Here is a 16,732-nt window from a genome sequence, read left to right as displayed (position 1 = left end):
GATTATCATACTTTTTTGTCTGGGTGCTCTGCAAAGATGGTATCTCACACAGAGTGAGCGAGCGACAATTGCAAGAGAATGTGAGAACATGGCCAACACGAGAGATGGATGCACACTCATAAGTCACCTTTCTGACAAAAGGTACACCATGCAGATTTTTTGTTACATACTAATTCATACTGCTGATTTTGTGTCACTCGATTCAGACTCACTTCACTTAATGATATAGTACATGTGTATGTATACATGTGTATGCGAGAATGTACTGTGCTACTTGATGCTTTTAAATGATTTGAATCATTTTCTCATTAGAATTTTTAGAATGAAAGCAGATGAAGAGGCCATTCAGACTATGATGAGGTCTATTAACGCATTCATCAACCTATGCACATATGATGGGAAAGACTGTGCAGCCTGATGTCTGGTGTAATTGCTAGCCAGAAAGCCGAAGAAGACTTGTTCAGTGCTCTTCAAAAGGGTGAATAATTTGTGAGAGCTTTCCTGTCCGATAGAATTTACAGCACCATAGTGGATTTCTTTGCGCCAATCAAGGCGTCTAAAGTAAGCACATTCCATGACACTAAAAAAATACGAACAGCCAGACAGGCAAAGGCTGCTACACAAGTCAACGATAGATCACTTTCTGCTTGTTTACTTATTATTAGTACAACAAAGTAGATTGACCTTTGCTCTATCTTGAAATATCCCCTTAGCAGTGTATCATTGCCTTTGTCTGGTGCCGATGGTGTTATTGCAATGACCAACAAATCAAAGTTTTTAAATGCAATAGTTTTTAAATGCATTCCACTCTAAATATGATGAAATGAACTGGCAGAAAATCTCGGGTCCCACTGCTCTTATCATTGATGCAATGGCTCTTATCCAAGCTTTGACCAGTGGAGTTCCACAAACATTTGGCCTACTTGCTGAGTTGCTGTTGTCCATGCTTCTAACCAAAGCTAAATCGGTTAAAGCACAGAGGGTGGACTTTGTAATTGACACTTTACTTACAAGTCAGTCTTAAAGATGCAGAAAGATCAAAGCGTGTTGGCACTGATGTCATAAACAACAACAGCCCAACAATACACATCTCAAATCCTGAAGTGAAAGTTCCGAAGCGATTCAAGAAGTACATCTCATCTAAACAAAATAAGAATGAGCTTCTCAGGTTTGTTGCGACTCCTTGGCAAACATGCAAAATTGATGAAAACTTAACAGTATTTACTACCTCCACAAAAGAATGCCATGTTTATACATACAATTCTTGTCAGCTCCTAACAATACATCAAATTCCTGAACTGGTTTCATACTCGACACTCGTCTTATACTACATGGTGTCCATGCCAGCCAAGCATATGATACAGTTATCATATCCAGCCCAGATACTGATGTCGCCATTTTGGCATTGTCTCACAGCTCTCAGTTTAGATGTTCAGATATTGGATTTCTCACTGGTATACAGAATAGGAGACGTATCATTAATATCAAGCAGATATCAGAGAAGTTACATGATCGTCTGCCGGCACTCATTGGTTTGCATGCGTTCACAGGGTGTGATGTTGTTAGTTCATTCAGTGGTAAAGGAAAGATGGCAGCATTTAAACTTCTTGATGCTCAGCAACCAGATCGAGACGCATGTTTGCATGCTCTTTCAAAATTGGGTGATAGTTTTGACTGCTCCGATGAGCTTTTACTTTCCATAAAAATGGTACCTGTGGGCTATATGATTCTCAGGACAATGATATAGATGAGTTGAGGTTCCAGAAGTTTATTCTGTCAACAGATGCGAGCAGCCAAATGCCGCCTTGCAAAGAATCCCTGAGGCAGCATACCAAAAGAGCCAATTATGTAGCAGCCTTGTAGAAGCGATCTGTTGACCCTCTTATTGATCAACCTAGCCCTGTAGGTAGAGGATGGGATGAAGAAGCCAACCAGTATGTGGTCAAGTGGCATGACGGTCCTATTGCCCCTAAGGAAGTACTCAAAGATGTCTTTTGCTCATGTAACGCTAGTAAATGTCAGTCTGAACAATGTGGCTGCTATAAGCAGAGCCTGAAATGCCCTGAGTTCTGTCGGCGTTGTCCCTGTGAGAATAAAGTTGGAGGAGATGACGACAAAGGAGAAATCGAAGAGGTCAACGACTTTGATGCCTAATTTCAGTTCCGGTGTTTTGAATTCATTATTTTCTTCATTTGTTCCAACATAATCTAGTTTTAGCCTTTTCATAGATCAGTGGATAATAAAACAAATCAACTACCAATGTTTTTAACTTGTTTGATAATTAGCAAGGCATGTGCCAGCAAGGGGGCATTTTTATCCACCCCTGTGATTTTTTACCATCAAAATTTTTAGTTATACTTTCATTTAAAAGATATGAGTGTTCAGTCAATAAATTTATGAAAACTTAATGCTCAGTTTGATTTAAAATTAATCCCATATGTAATGAAGTATGTATTATTGTATGTATGTATTATTCCCACTTGTTCGTATTTTTATAAACCCCAGTTTTCCCAGCTACCGTGCCGGTTTGGAGCAAGTTACTACTCAGATTTGAAAAATTCTGGTTTTTTGACCCACAAACCACTTAAATTGTGTATATCCATGTAACTGAAGCGGAGCTCAATTTTTAGAACACTTTTTAAATAGTGGCTCACTGACTAAGTATAAATGCCTATTCTCTATTGGTTAAGCAGCAATGCGGCACAGCTTCATTTTTTATGATTTTATTTTCCACTCTGGCATTGCATATTTGCAATGGCAAATCACTGTTATGATAGGAGGAGTATAAAGATGTCCTCTAAAGACAGAAATTGACTGGACTTGATTTTGATCGCATCAATGTCATGTCACATAAATGTCTGACCAAAAGCATGCAGTCTATAATTAATGCATTGGTCTATTAAAATGTATTAATATCCTTTATTTAAGAGTCCATGCCAAGTGCATCTTCGACACAACTCAATGAACTCAGTCAAACGTCAGAACTGAGTACAGACTCGCGAAGATCAGCTGTGTGGGTCTTCTTCACTATCTCCGATGTTTCCAACAAGAACTAGGTGACCTGTAATCTATGTAAGAAGGGAGTAAAAACCAGTGATTCTAGCACAAGTAATCTTCAAGTGATCAAGTGATCACTTGATCAAGTGATCAAGCATCAAGTGATCGCTATACCCAAAGGTAGGTCAACAAGACAATTCATTCTATCTATCAAAAAATTGAAGTGTTGTTTTTTGTCCCATAAATGAACACAGATCAGATTGATTATTTATGATAAATCACCCCCTCTCCATACATATTAAAATGACCATCTGAAATAGCTAGTTACAGTTTGTACCAGTGTTGGTTATTTTAAAAAGTTCTTGAACCGTAAATATAATGTGTTGGGTGCTACTTTTTTTAGTTCAGAAGAAATCACTGGCGACAATACTGCTTAAGAAAAAGCCTACCTCTGCTACAGAGACAGCTGTGGATGATCCGGACAGGACAGCCAGATGCGAGGTAAAACTCTATCTATCCATGCATGGGCAATATTGCTTCTGCTAGGGTGCTGATAGGCATTAAATATAATTGTTATTTTTTGTCATTAAGCATAAGCTTGCTTTCAAACAAAGCACATGGTCCCAATAATCTTTATTTTGATTGTCATCAGGCAGAACCGTGCACATATCATATATTGTGTGGTAACAGGGCATTAAGGCTATCATGAGTGCCTTTATTAAGATTGAGTAAGCTTACTCCAATGCCCCAAACAGCAGTTCAGCGGTGTTGCCTTTGGGCATTACTTTTCTTTCCTTGTTTTGATGGGTAAAATTATTTTTATTTTAAATAGTATTTCCTTGCTATGGAATGTCCTCCAGAGATGGAGGTTAACGTATGGTGGTCCACACATCAGCCTGAGTTTAAAAATCTAAGTTCTATCGCAAGGAGAGTTATGTGCGTAAATGCCACAAGCGTTTCATCAAAACGTCTATTCAGTATAGCCAGCCACATAGTCAGCAAGAAGAGAACCAGTCTGAGACCAGCCACGATTAACATGCTTACTGTTCTTGCTTTCAATTCAAAATTATTAATAAACAACTGAACTTGACCTCTCTTCTTACACATGTCCCGGTCACCAAGCCTTGATTTATCCTTTACACTAAGTTCTTTATTATGTTTTAAATTTGATATTGTAATAAAGTAGATATAAATTTTTTCCATTGAAGACTTGTCATAACCAATAACTTATATGATTATATAATAAATAGAACGCTCTTCGGTGGGTTTGTTCTGCTCGGCACTCTGCTTCTGCAACAAAGATTGATGATATTATTAGTATTTTGGTAACGATACTTGTAGATTTAAATATGTAAATGTAATGTTCTATCTTGGGTTCAGGCTCTCTAGCTCTATTCTACACCAAACCGTTAACCCATGAGGCATGTTGGGAGTTACTTTTTCATGGTGAGCATTTATCAGAGGGGTGACAACTTCCTTCGGTTAACCGTTAACCAATCAGAAGAGGTTGTCTACCCTCGGTGTCAGGTTAAATGCAAGCAATTGTGACATCGTTTGACACCGTGGTGAGTCATCAGTTATAAACGGTGTTCGATTGAAGTTGAGGTCTATAACTGAATTGGCATGAGGAGACAAATCATGCAGGTCTAGTTTATCGCACCTGAGGACTTGAGTCTTTTGCCATTGACAATATTGCTGTGTGCCAGTTATAAGCTAAACTATCGTACTTAAATGGCCTATAAGACACATTTTGCATATAACACACTTCAATTTCAGCAAAAGAGAGGGAAAAAATATTCATGGATTTTTATATGTATTTTAGTAGGTTATTACAAAATTATAGAATTCATTTACTCATTGTCCAATAACTTCCTCTGATTGATGATGGAAAATATTTGGGAAAGGTGAAAACATGATCCATACAGATACTTTACTAGTTCCAAAGTTTCGGGCAGCATTTTTGTGCCATTGATGTTTTTTACATTCATAATATGATAACGCCAGCCTTCTGAGCCTTGAAATTATTTTTTCTGTCTTCGTGTTAAAATTTCTTGGCTTCCTTTCTTTTCATTTTTTTGTAGACACACACCTGCCTGAGCGCCTTTTATCTATTACCCACTTTTTATTTCCACATCAATTGAAGGCCAGTGTGAAGCAGAAAAACGAATGTTATTATCTTCCTTCTTTGCTCCCAGTAGTGTATTTTCTTGTACTATTTGTTCAGTAAGAGGAGGCCCAAAATACCTTGCTGCAGTTATATTTCCATGTTCTTTAATATATTCTATACCTTGATGCTCATGGCGAATAGCGTAACTTAGCCTTTTGTTCCCTGCATCCATATTTGTAGAAGTATAATCCAGTAAATAAAAATTGTTTAACTGTAACCAGTTCAGTATCGCACAATGTTGAGTAAGCTATGACATTTGCATGACATTTTCATGAAGAATTTCAGACAAAGTTCCCAAACTTTGAGGCTGAGTTATGTACTAACAATGCATTATTAAAAAAAACTTATTCTGCATCTATTTTTTAAAAGGTTTTTTGATAAAAAAAGCTGTGCATTTTAATATGCTGTGAAATATGGTATTTTATTCTACATGTCACGTTACATCATGTTTGATGGCAATACCGCAAAAAATTTAATTGTGGGAAATTTAGGTCTAATTGGGCAAAATTCATAACAGATAAAAGTTTGGCTTGAAAGCGGTGTGCTTGGCCTTTAGGAACCCACATAGAAATCAAAATGTCCTCAGGAGCGGAGAAATTGGAGCATCAGAGCCATAGCGAATCAGAGAAAGGAAAGCCCACTAAAACCCACAACCGTGAGGAAAAATGTCGCACGTGTGGACAGGTCGACTGCCACATGCAAATCAACTCCAAAAAGAAGCAACAGATGAATACCAAGATGCTTCAATGTGACAAGTGCAACAACTGATATCATGGCCTATGTCAAAGAAAGCAGATCCTTGATCTCAATCGGATTGCAAAACAAAAATAGAATGGAATAAGATGGTACTCTGATGTGTGCGTTAATGAAAGTCACACCCCTCAAGATGTAGTACTAACGACAGATCAATCATGTGAACACAAACCCACGATGAACAAGCTTTATGATATAAAGCTGACAGATAAAGGCAATGCAGTTCACCCATGCTGAAGGACTAAACAAGAACAAAGAGAATAGAAGATGCCTGGAAGAGTAATACCCACAAATGATGCTCCATAGCTTCACAAAAATCTAAATCAGCCAATGGAGATTTTTAAAAAATGTCAAAAAGTTGATGAGTAAAGGTACAGAGATTAATGAGGCAGAAGCTAGCAAATTATCACGATACTTTAGGCTATTAAGGAGAAAGATGATGAAACCACAGTTATAGAGTAAGTAGAGCAGTTCGTGAATAGTGTAACTTAGCCTTTTGTTCCCTGCATCCATATTTGTAGAAGTATAATCCAGTAAATAAAAATGGTTTAACTGTAACTATTTCAATATCACCCAATGTTGAGTAAGCTATGACATTTGCATGACATTTTCATGAAGAATTTCAGACAAAATTTCCAAACTTTGAGGCTAAGTTATGTACTAATAATGGATTATTAAAAAAAAATTTATTCTGCATCTATTTTTTTAAAAAGTTTTTTGATAAAAAAAGCCATACATTTAACAAGGCTGTGAAATATAGTAGTTTATTTTACATGTCACGTTACATTACGTCTGATGGCAGGACCGCAAAAAATTTAATTGTGAGAAATTTAGGTCTAATTAGGCAAAATTCATAACAGATAAAAGTTTGGCCTGAAAGCAGTGTGCTTGGCCTTTAGGAACCGACATTGAAATCAAAATGCCCTCAGGGGGAGAAATTGGAGCGACAGAGCCATAACGAGTTAGAGAAAGGAAAGCCCACTAAAACCCACAACAGTGAGGTTTTAGTGGGCTTTCCTTACTGCCCTACTTACTGCTCTAGCAGCTACAGGTGCAGTTAACTTCCAGTCAAATATGAACACTGTACATAGCTAGTCCTCTAAGTGGAAGATGCCCTTCAAGATTGTAAATGTCGCGCAATTGCATTTGGCAACAAGGCCGAGCTTCCGATCTACAAAATTGGAGACACACCCTTAAATTGAAAGGAGGTAACGACATATCTGGGTGCCATCCTAGACTGATTTTAGATTTGAGAAACACAAGACACAAAAACCAAAAAGGCCTGTAACGTCTTCGGCACTGTTCCCTCTAAGCGTGGTTTGTGAGCAAATGCGCACTACCCCCTGCGTGTTTGCGCACAAATATCTGAGCTGCGCATAAATTAAAAATGCATCCAGTATTGAAAATAAACACATAGTTAATTCGGTATTATGCAACATGTGATGAGCTGTCCTAGGTTGTTATTTGATACGATTCGCTCATGCATTCACATCACAACGTTGTTAACTGGCCATTGCGCCTGTGTGTTCCTGACCCCGTGGTATTGTAAGCAGAGAGGCGTGTTCGCTGTGGAGGCTGGGTGACTTAATTTTCAAGTCACGGTATTATCTACCCATAAAAATAATCGCAAAACGAACGGGCACATACATTCACCAAGTAAATAAGAAATGTGGTCATTTAAGATGGAATGGCTGTCGGAGTGCAAGCGGAAGACAGACCAGTGAAACTTGATGAAATTTTTTCTTCCGAGTGGGAAAGGTTTACTCCGTAAAACACGTTGCGAAGCTAAAGTAGAAAGCAAGTTTTTGGAGGGTAAGGTGTGGAGCAAAGATGGGGCCATCAACCTGGGCAAAGTGTACAACCACTGAAGAGGAGAAAAAGACAGATGGAGAAAAGAAGGTAAAATTTAAGTTCTCAATCAGTTTCGAGCAGTTTTAATTTATTAAAAATAATGATTATTAAACATCATTTGTGTAGATGCTAATAAAACAGTGTTGTTCAATATTTTCCAGAAATAGTTGATTATTGTTTTATGAATTACAACACACGTCATTGTGCAACATGTTAATATTTTAACTTTTTCCTGAAATATTTACAGGTCTAAATCCTTCTAGAGCAAGAGCTAGTCAGAATAAGGACTCTTACACTGTAGAAGAAGCAAACAGATGCATCTGAAGAATGAAGAATAGGGTGAAATTTCAGTACCTACACAGTAACATCTGTGCTTATCTGGTGTTGTTTACCAAGATATTTGTGTGTATTGATCAGTAACTTCGGTAAGATCAGTTAATGTAATAGAACAAATTGTAATTAAAATTGTGTATGTATTTTTCTACAGGCAGCATTACATGAGGGGACTTTCAGACTACAGCTGGTCTATCAAACCCAGTGAACAGCAGCACTGTCTCCAAGATCACAGTAGGACAATGTCACATTGCAGTTCATGCTTTGCCATAATTTATACAAACCGTTGTTTAAAACAGCTATGTTAATATGCTACACCTTTAGTTACATGGCTATTTAGTTTTTCACAGAAAGTGGACAGACACATTGAATAAAGAAGTAATTTGATAGACACTATGGTAGTTATGTTATTGGTTAAAACATGCAACTTAATGTATACGATGAATATGATACTGCGTAACAACAATTTGCATGGCGCATGTTGCTCACAGTTGTCGACGGGACCGCTGGGGGTGTTTGTGTATTTGCTTGGACACAAAAAACATTAGAGGGAACATTGGTCTTTGGCATGCTGAAATATGTACTACATGATGGCCTAAAAATGGCTCATCCAGAGTTTTGTATGGCAAACAAACAATCAGTTATAGTAGACTGTTGTTATGCCGACTATTACACGTCTTGAAAAGTCAGTCTATAGTTATACACATGCGCGAGTGTTCTTTTTCGGAAGCATGCTTCTAGACTAAATGTGTTCCTTCTATTTCGTTAACACTTTTATTGACGTCAGACCTAGCCAGGTGAATATATATCTTTACAACCAACCATGTGTATCTAATATAACTGCTAATAATTACGCGTAGCTATAATACAACACGAGCTATTATTATAAAACAGGTGAGACAAAACAACTGTAAGAGTAAAAAATTACGAAAATTGATACTGGATGTAACATCGGTCTAAGATTTATACGAAGAGTTGAAAGTAATAGGTAAACCTAACGCAAGAATTCTGGATGATTAGAAGTAAAAATGTCTGTTCTTATTAAAACGATTTGTTCTACAAGGTTTTGACGGCGTGTTTAAAAAATCGCATTTGCAATCCAGCGGTGCAAAATCTGGAGAGTTTCTTAAGAAGTAAATAGAAGTCGATTTAAGCGTACTCGCTGCAAATTGCTCGCACTGTGGTCCGTGATGATGAGACGTCTGATTAAGTCAAGTGTCCGTAAACCTCGTGCCGTTTAATGCAATTGATTGCTTGCTAAGCTTGGACGTCATGGAAAGGGGTTGAGAGGGACGCGCCGTTGTTTTTCAACAGTTCAGACTATATTTAGGCTAGAGTCTACCAAGAATTTTAATCTTGGTATAATTTTTGTTTACGAAAAATATAAATTTGTCTTATGGTAATTCATTAACAACTTTTTGTTTGGTCAATACAGCTAATTAAATCATTAATGATTGAAGTTTTAAAATGACAATGTTATATTAAAGATTAAATGGACGATTTTACCATAGGCGTAATAGAAGATGGTATACTGTTGTATGGAAATACTTCGAAAACAAGATACCAGCAGGGAATGTAACCAGACCACAGGATAAACGTATAATAACTACAAGCAGCAATACACCTAAGAGACATCAAAAGATTCTCTAATTGTAAATGTCAGAATTAGAAGACATCAATCTTGGAAACTGCTGTGTCAACACCACGTCAACACTGCCAAAGGAATTTGTAATGTAATTACATCTACCAACCATGACCAAGCACAACCAAAAATAACTAAACAGAGACAGCGTTAATCAGATGACGCGCTCAGAGACAGTGTTCCCTCTAGTAGACTTACTCCTACAACACAAAGATATAATACGAACATTACACGTACCCGTCCTCAGGCTATCCTGAATGCCTATAAAAGCGAACAATTTAGGTAGCTCATCCTCTTTTGACAGTGACACTTGTGGACGTACAAGCCGAACTTAAGAGCAGATACAGCTGTTGGCGTAAGAGATTATTTTACTTAGCTTTTACTGCTTGTTATCTATCTTATATTCTAGAATTTTGCTACTTGTGTATTAGGCTTTGGTTCATAAGAATAAAAGATATTCTGATTGCTATACCAACCATCTGAGATTTATCATAGTTGAGGCTTGCACAAAGATCTGGGTCAAGTCCCATACTCACACTCTTAGCAACCATTGAATAAACAAGGCGTCTTGCCTAGCCTAATTTACCACAACAAGCATAGTTTAGATTGAAGTAGAACTAGTGGTTATTAATCATTGATGTTAGTGTGGTATTCAAGTAAGACAAATTACTTAAATAACCATATAACAATACACTGTCAACATGCCAATATTGAACAACCCCATGTGGAAGCTGTCATTTTGGTCATGTAATTACCACTCGTCAGTGAGTTCATTTACAAATTAATGTCTATTGGTTTGGTATCTATTTGTATAATATTAGTTCCATTAGCTTCGAATATTCCGTCCTGTGCTGGAATATGCTGTTATGTGTAGCCTGTCTTTGTGGTAATTGTTGGTAGGTGTTTCTGATAACGTAAGAGTTTAGCAATAGTAAGCGTGATGCGGTTCATGCGGTAGGTGACAGGAAACTGTTTATTGACAGGAAACACAAAGTGGGACAGACAAGGTATGCGAATATAATATTGATACAATAGTGGGAAGATAACTCTAAAATACATAATACAACAGTCTTGACAAACTGTTGTTTTTGCGGAGTTGTCCCCCATCGAGCGGGCGAGCAACACAACAGCTTGTCACAAGACGTACTGCACCTGATGCATCAGCTGCACTTACAGGGAGTTGTTCTCCTCTATCTATGCGGCTTGGTTGCGATGTCGGTCGCTCCATTGGTAATCATAACGGATTTCGTGCAAAAATTTATGTAGAAAAAAAACCAGATCACAACGTTTAACCAGCGACCAGTCTCTGCGGTAAACTTTATTAGAACTTAAAAACTTAGGCAACAACAGCGACTAAAATGTCGTTATTTGTGCGCTCAGTCAGTTTAATTTCTATTTTTGTATGTCAGTTTTATTTGTTTTTATAGATTTTATTTTCAATTTATTTTATTCTTAAATTTTACTAAAGTTTACAACAAAATTGTAAACAACCAACAGTCTTTGATTAAACGTTGTCATCTTATTTTTTTCTACATAAATTTTTGCGCGAAATCAGTTATGATTACCAATGGAGCGACCGATATAACATCGCAACTAAGCCACATAGACGGAAGGGAACAACTCCCTATAAGTGCAGTTGATGCATCAGGTGCAGTACATCTTGTGACAAGCTGTTGTGTTGCTCGCCCGCGCGACGGGGGACAACTCCGCAAAAACAACAGTTTGTCAAGACAGGCTATGTTATGTGTGGTTGTGGAGAAATTATGTTATGCATAACCAATCCAAATCCACACATAGCATCAGTGTTGAATTTGCTTGTCATATTATTCTATTTTGATTATGTTTAGTTTGTGCACTTTTACTTAACTCGTGGGAACTAATTTAATTATTACTGGTTCAGGTATAGTGAAGGTGTTAAGCTATTGTAAGCAATGCTGATATTTACCAGTAAAAGTTACTTTATTCTATATAAGTCAAACAATTAAAATACACAACTAACGAAATTCTAAAACAATAATATTAATGACAAAACAATTAGAATAGCTAATGAAAGTTACATCCTTACTCGAACGGTCGTCTGTGTTTGCTTGGCTCGGTCTATGCGGCTGTGAGTTTCGATAGTCAAACGAGAGTCATGAGAGGTCATAGGTAGAGAGTGTCGGCAGTTGAGATAGTGGCGTAGGGGAGGCTCAGCTGGTGGAGGAGAAGGAGGCTCTATTGGTAGAGAAGAGAGAGAGGCTCCTCAGCAGGCAGATGGGAAAGCGTCCAAGGAGGCCCTCAGGAAGAGAGAGAGAGAGCCAGAGCTCAAGCTAGAGCCGGAGATAGAGATGGGGATGGAGGTGCTGAGTCATTGGAGCTGTTCTCTTTTATAGATGTCTGGCATGTGGGATGGTTAGCCTGTGGGTGTAGGTTGAGTGTTAAGGTTCGATGCTTTCTGTCAGGCTTGTGAAGATACCTTGTTTGCGTAAGTCTTCAGCTGGTGCACGTGATGTTGACATGTAGGGTGGAGCTCGTGACTTACTCCAGGTGTCTAGGTCATGTTTGACAGAAATGGCAGATCTGTATGTGACTCATTTGACTCGTATCTAATGTTTCTCTGGTGGCTTTTTGATGATAGTGGTTGGTAGGTTTAATTGCTTTGACTTCCCTTTGGTATATTCTCCATCTGGTGTTGACGCAATTTCTATGATTGATTTCTTCCAAATTTGAAGTTTCTAATTTGCTTTTGACATTTTCTAATTATTGAATCTTTTAATGTCTTTGGGCGTCTTGCTGCTTGTATGAATTATATGCTTATCCTGCAGTCTGGGTACATTTCCTGTTGGTATCTTTTTTTTGCAGTATTTCCATACAACAATGCCGCAGCATTTTGAGATTTTGCACCAGACAGTACCTCTGACAAACTGGAGGCTGTGCAGAGGCGATCCGTGCGTCTAATCTGTGGTGTTAGGAGAAATGATAGAAAAATCGGTACTACCAGTCTCCTTTGTAAATGTGATAACTCACTATATAAGTATCTGAGTATCTGTGCTGTATCTCCCATCTAAGCTCTGCTCTACTTCGACTGTCTACTTCCTCCGTTGCAAGCTTTTCTTGCAAGCTCTTGCAAGGTAATTCACAAAACCTAGAAAGCTTTTCAGTTCTGTTTTATTGGTTGGTGGGTGCATGTTTTGTTTTGCTTTGACTTTTTATGGATCTACCTGTATCCCATTTGCAGTAATTTTATGACTCAAAAATATCAACTTCCTCTTCTTAAACTTGCATTTGAATTTGTTTAGCGTCATTCCTGCCTTCTCTATTCTCTGGAGCGCTTCTGTCAATTTTCTGTCATGCTCATTTTCCTCTTTTGCAAAAAATCAAGATGTCATTCACCATTGCTTTTAGAGGCTACTACCATTTTCCTGCACCATTCTCTATAGTTCTCCACTTCTTTTATCACACCTAGAGCTTGCATTTTTATGAGTTCTTTTTCTGTCGCTGCTCTCAGTTCAATTGGTAATTTTCGTGGAACAGGTATTGAGTGTGGAGTTGAATTTTCTTTCAGTTAAATTAATAATTTTTCTGGAAGCAGCCCCAAATCTCGATATAGACCCGAAAATGACTTCTCCATTTTGATCCCTTGTACTCTTTTTAGTAAACCCATGTTGTTCATCTCTGGAATCCCTAGGTTTTGGGGGGCTTGTTCAATTATGCAAAGTTTGCCTGTGTTTGTCTCTCTCTATATTCTACTGGAGTTGCTAGCCTTTCAGAGTGTGTAAGCCTTATTCTTCCTGCATCTATAAGCTTCTTTTTTTTGTTAGAAGTTGCGGGCATTCCTATATAATGTTAAGTATACCCATTGATCACAGATACATCTGCCCCTGTGTCAATTCGAAACTTTATGTTGATGTTATTGATTTTAGCGTTGTTGATATATTCTTGAGTTTTGTTTTGATTTCTACATTTGAGATCATATAGTCAGAGTGATTTATCACTTGTATCTTGCTCTTGAATAACTACTGCTGTGTTCTCTTGCATTTCTTGCCTTTACCCTCTCTGTCCTATTTCTCTATAGCTTCTAAATCTCCCTAGATATCTTCCTTGTCCTCTATTGCTTCTCTGAGCTTTTCCACTATAGTTTGCGGTAGTTGTGCCTTTTTTGTTGCAGTCATATGATAAATGGTAGTATTCCTGGCATTTGTAGCATTTTGCTATTGAAATTTCCACACAAATTGCACCCTTCTCGGCTCCTATTTTTTCATCTACCTTTTCTATTCCCCGTTTGGACTCTAGTGCTCTTAATGTCCTAGCTGCTAACTCAAACATGGCGCATGTGGTGTTCACATGATCCATAGTTATGTCTGCCTTCTTGAGTAACTCTGTCTTTAGATCTTCTTGTTGCAATTTGTTTATAATGAGGTGTATAGCTAGGTCATTCTTTAGTGTTCCCAACTGGCACTGGCCTGCCTGGTTGAGAAACCTTTGGATGAACTCATGTATTTCTTCATCTTTTTCTGTTTCAAGTTCAAGAATCTATGGCAGAGGATTATTTTATTCTCTCTGCCAGCAAAGTAGTGTTTGAACTTATCTATCAGGGTTTCGTAGCCGATATCTTCTACTCCTATATTAAAGCTATCAAAAATTTTCATTCTCTTTTTCCTAGAGCCTTGAGCATACTTGCTACTTTCATCTTATTTATCCCCTTTTTTGTCATCCAGTTCCGTGATTGTAAGTTTACTCCCAAAATCTACTGTCAATGAAGCTATCTGGAACCTTTTCAAAAATTTCCTTCAACTTTTAATTTTATTATCTCTTTCTATCTTCATTGCAGAGATGTTTATTCTACTAGACGTTTTTTTCTAATCTTCTATTTCTATTTGTGAGTTTCCAGTCATTAATCGTCAGTGCAAGTTTTATCCGTGGTACCATGTAAAAATGATAATTATAATGGTATAAGTGTCTGGGTTTCCGTGCAGTATCTCTTATCTAAGCTCTGCTCTACTTCAACTGTCCACTTCCTTTCTTGCAAGCCTCTTTCGTTTTATTTCTTAGTCCTTTCTTCTCTTATAGAATTTTGAAATTCTAGGTTGGTTGTGCTGTTGAAAAAATACGTTGGTTTTGACTGTGTCAATAGATTTCTTTATTCAGTGATGAGTATTGAAGACGCAAGACATGGTGAAACCTGTAGCAAAGGTTAGATAATCGCTAAAATGTGTACATAAAGATAAGCAGAGTAAAATACATGTATGGCAGGACGATAGTGCAAAACAACAATGTTTATACCAACATTACAGGTTCAAGTATTTATGCATTTACTGCATTAAAACTAAAAGGTAATTGAGACAAATTAAATCAATAAAGAAAATGCAATTAGAGAACTGTAAAAATATTACCTTTGCTTCCTTGACAGCATTTGTGGGATTAAATAGGTGGCTGAAAACGCCTGAACTTCATGTCCATAGTTTTGCAAGTTTAGAATGGGTGTGTATGAATGCTAGGTAAAACTATAAATGACCTAAGCTACCAGGAAAGCAGTGGCAAGACTGACCCCAAAAGGAGAATAATGGATAAGAATAAAATATTATTGGTCGACCGCAGTCAGCCCATCTTTCATAAGCAATAAAAAATACATTAGGTCAGGACATTGGAGAGGAAGTGTTTGGGATGGATAAAAACAAAACACACTAACCCTAAGGTGAATGATGAATCATCGAGACCATGACACCTCTTACGCGCGCACGCGACTTTTCTTTCTAATAGCCTCTGTTCTACATCCTGCAGCTACTACGACTATCCAAACGCCAATCTGAGAGACAAATTAAGGTCTTTAGTCAATATCACCACTCAAACTCGGGAGTGTTAGATCGATACATCAAACGTTCTTGTTTCTGTTTGTCGAGTAAACATCAGCACCAGTACTTCATACCACAGTCCAACACGCTACACCAACAGCGCTAATTTTTCATTTGTATAGCAAGAACTTTGGAGCTTACTCCGTCCAATAGCAATCTTTTAGTACTGCCTGGTACATATTTTGCGTGTATTGTACTATAGTTCCCACTTTGTTGGCCACCGGAAACGATGTAATCAATACTGAAACAATGTTTCCCGTGTCAGCTTGTGCTGGAGAAATGCAGGTAAATAGCCATTTGGATATCTTGTACATATACGTATGTCGATTTTTATTGTGACTTGATATTGCGACTTAATATTTGTCGAAGGTTCCCTTCGACAAATATTAAGTTGAAGGGATATATCCTGTAATATTAGTTACAGGTCTCTAGGTTTATATGTAAGAGTTCAGAAACAGCTTAAATATTGAATATTAAAATTATTAAAATTGAATATTAAGTGGGTGTATGCGCAAGCGTTTGTGTGCTGTAATATAATTACATTCTTGATAATAATTGCTGGATATCTTTTGTAGATAAGCGTTTTTGCCATTCTCAAGTCATGCTCAATGTGTTCAGAAAAGAAAGCGTGTCTAGAAAGTCCTTTCTGTGGTCAGAAAAGATTTTGTGTCCTCCATACACCACGGAATCGGCTCTGAACATTTTTGATAAGACCAGAACACTGTATCAGGCAGTGCATCTATCATATATGAAGGTATGCATGTATATTTATATTGTTGATGGTACAGTTCCATCTAATAATTGTATTTGTTATTTCACTGTCCATGTTTGAGTAGCCTTGTAATTTTGTGAGAATTGATGACAGTATTTACACTGGTCAGAATCCATTCAGCACCGTATGCAAAAGCTTTTATAAATTTTTGATTAAATGTCAGCAACTATCTAAAATGTAATAAAGTATCGTTTAAAGTGAAAGTAAACATAACTTTAACAATGTTTTATATGATTGGCAATGCATGATACTATATTAATTGATCGAGAAAACAAAATTTTAGCAGATATTTTTACTAGTTTAGCAAGTTCAAAGTTGAAAATATATTTTGGTGCATTTACCTCGGCACATCACTGATTCTCAATTCAGCCATTTCCGGTAACTTA

General features: G+C 37.4%; 1 protein-coding gene across 1 annotated transcript in view; it reads right to left on the bottom strand.

The window, feature by feature from the left end:
• LOC137394215 (programmed cell death protein 2-like) overlaps window positions 1-7,494 on the bottom strand; it is a 28,309-nt gene extending 20,815 nt beyond the window's left edge. Inside the window, exon 1 of the mRNA XM_068080935.1 lies at window positions 6,952-7,494. The gene's annotated coding sequence lies outside the window, so the exon portion shown is untranslated. The remainder of the gene's footprint in view (window positions 1-6,951) is intronic.
• Window positions 7,495-16,732: the final 9,238 nt, after the last annotated feature.

The sequence above is a fragment of the Watersipora subatra genome, chromosome 4 (genome assembly GCF_963576615.1).
Source record: "Watersipora subatra chromosome 4, tzWatSuba1.1, whole genome shotgun sequence".
Taxonomy (NCBI): domain Eukaryota; kingdom Metazoa; phylum Bryozoa; class Gymnolaemata; order Cheilostomatida; family Watersiporidae; genus Watersipora; species Watersipora subatra.
Note: the sequence above shows the minus strand (reverse complement) of the source record. Positions and strands in the feature narration are given on the sequence as shown.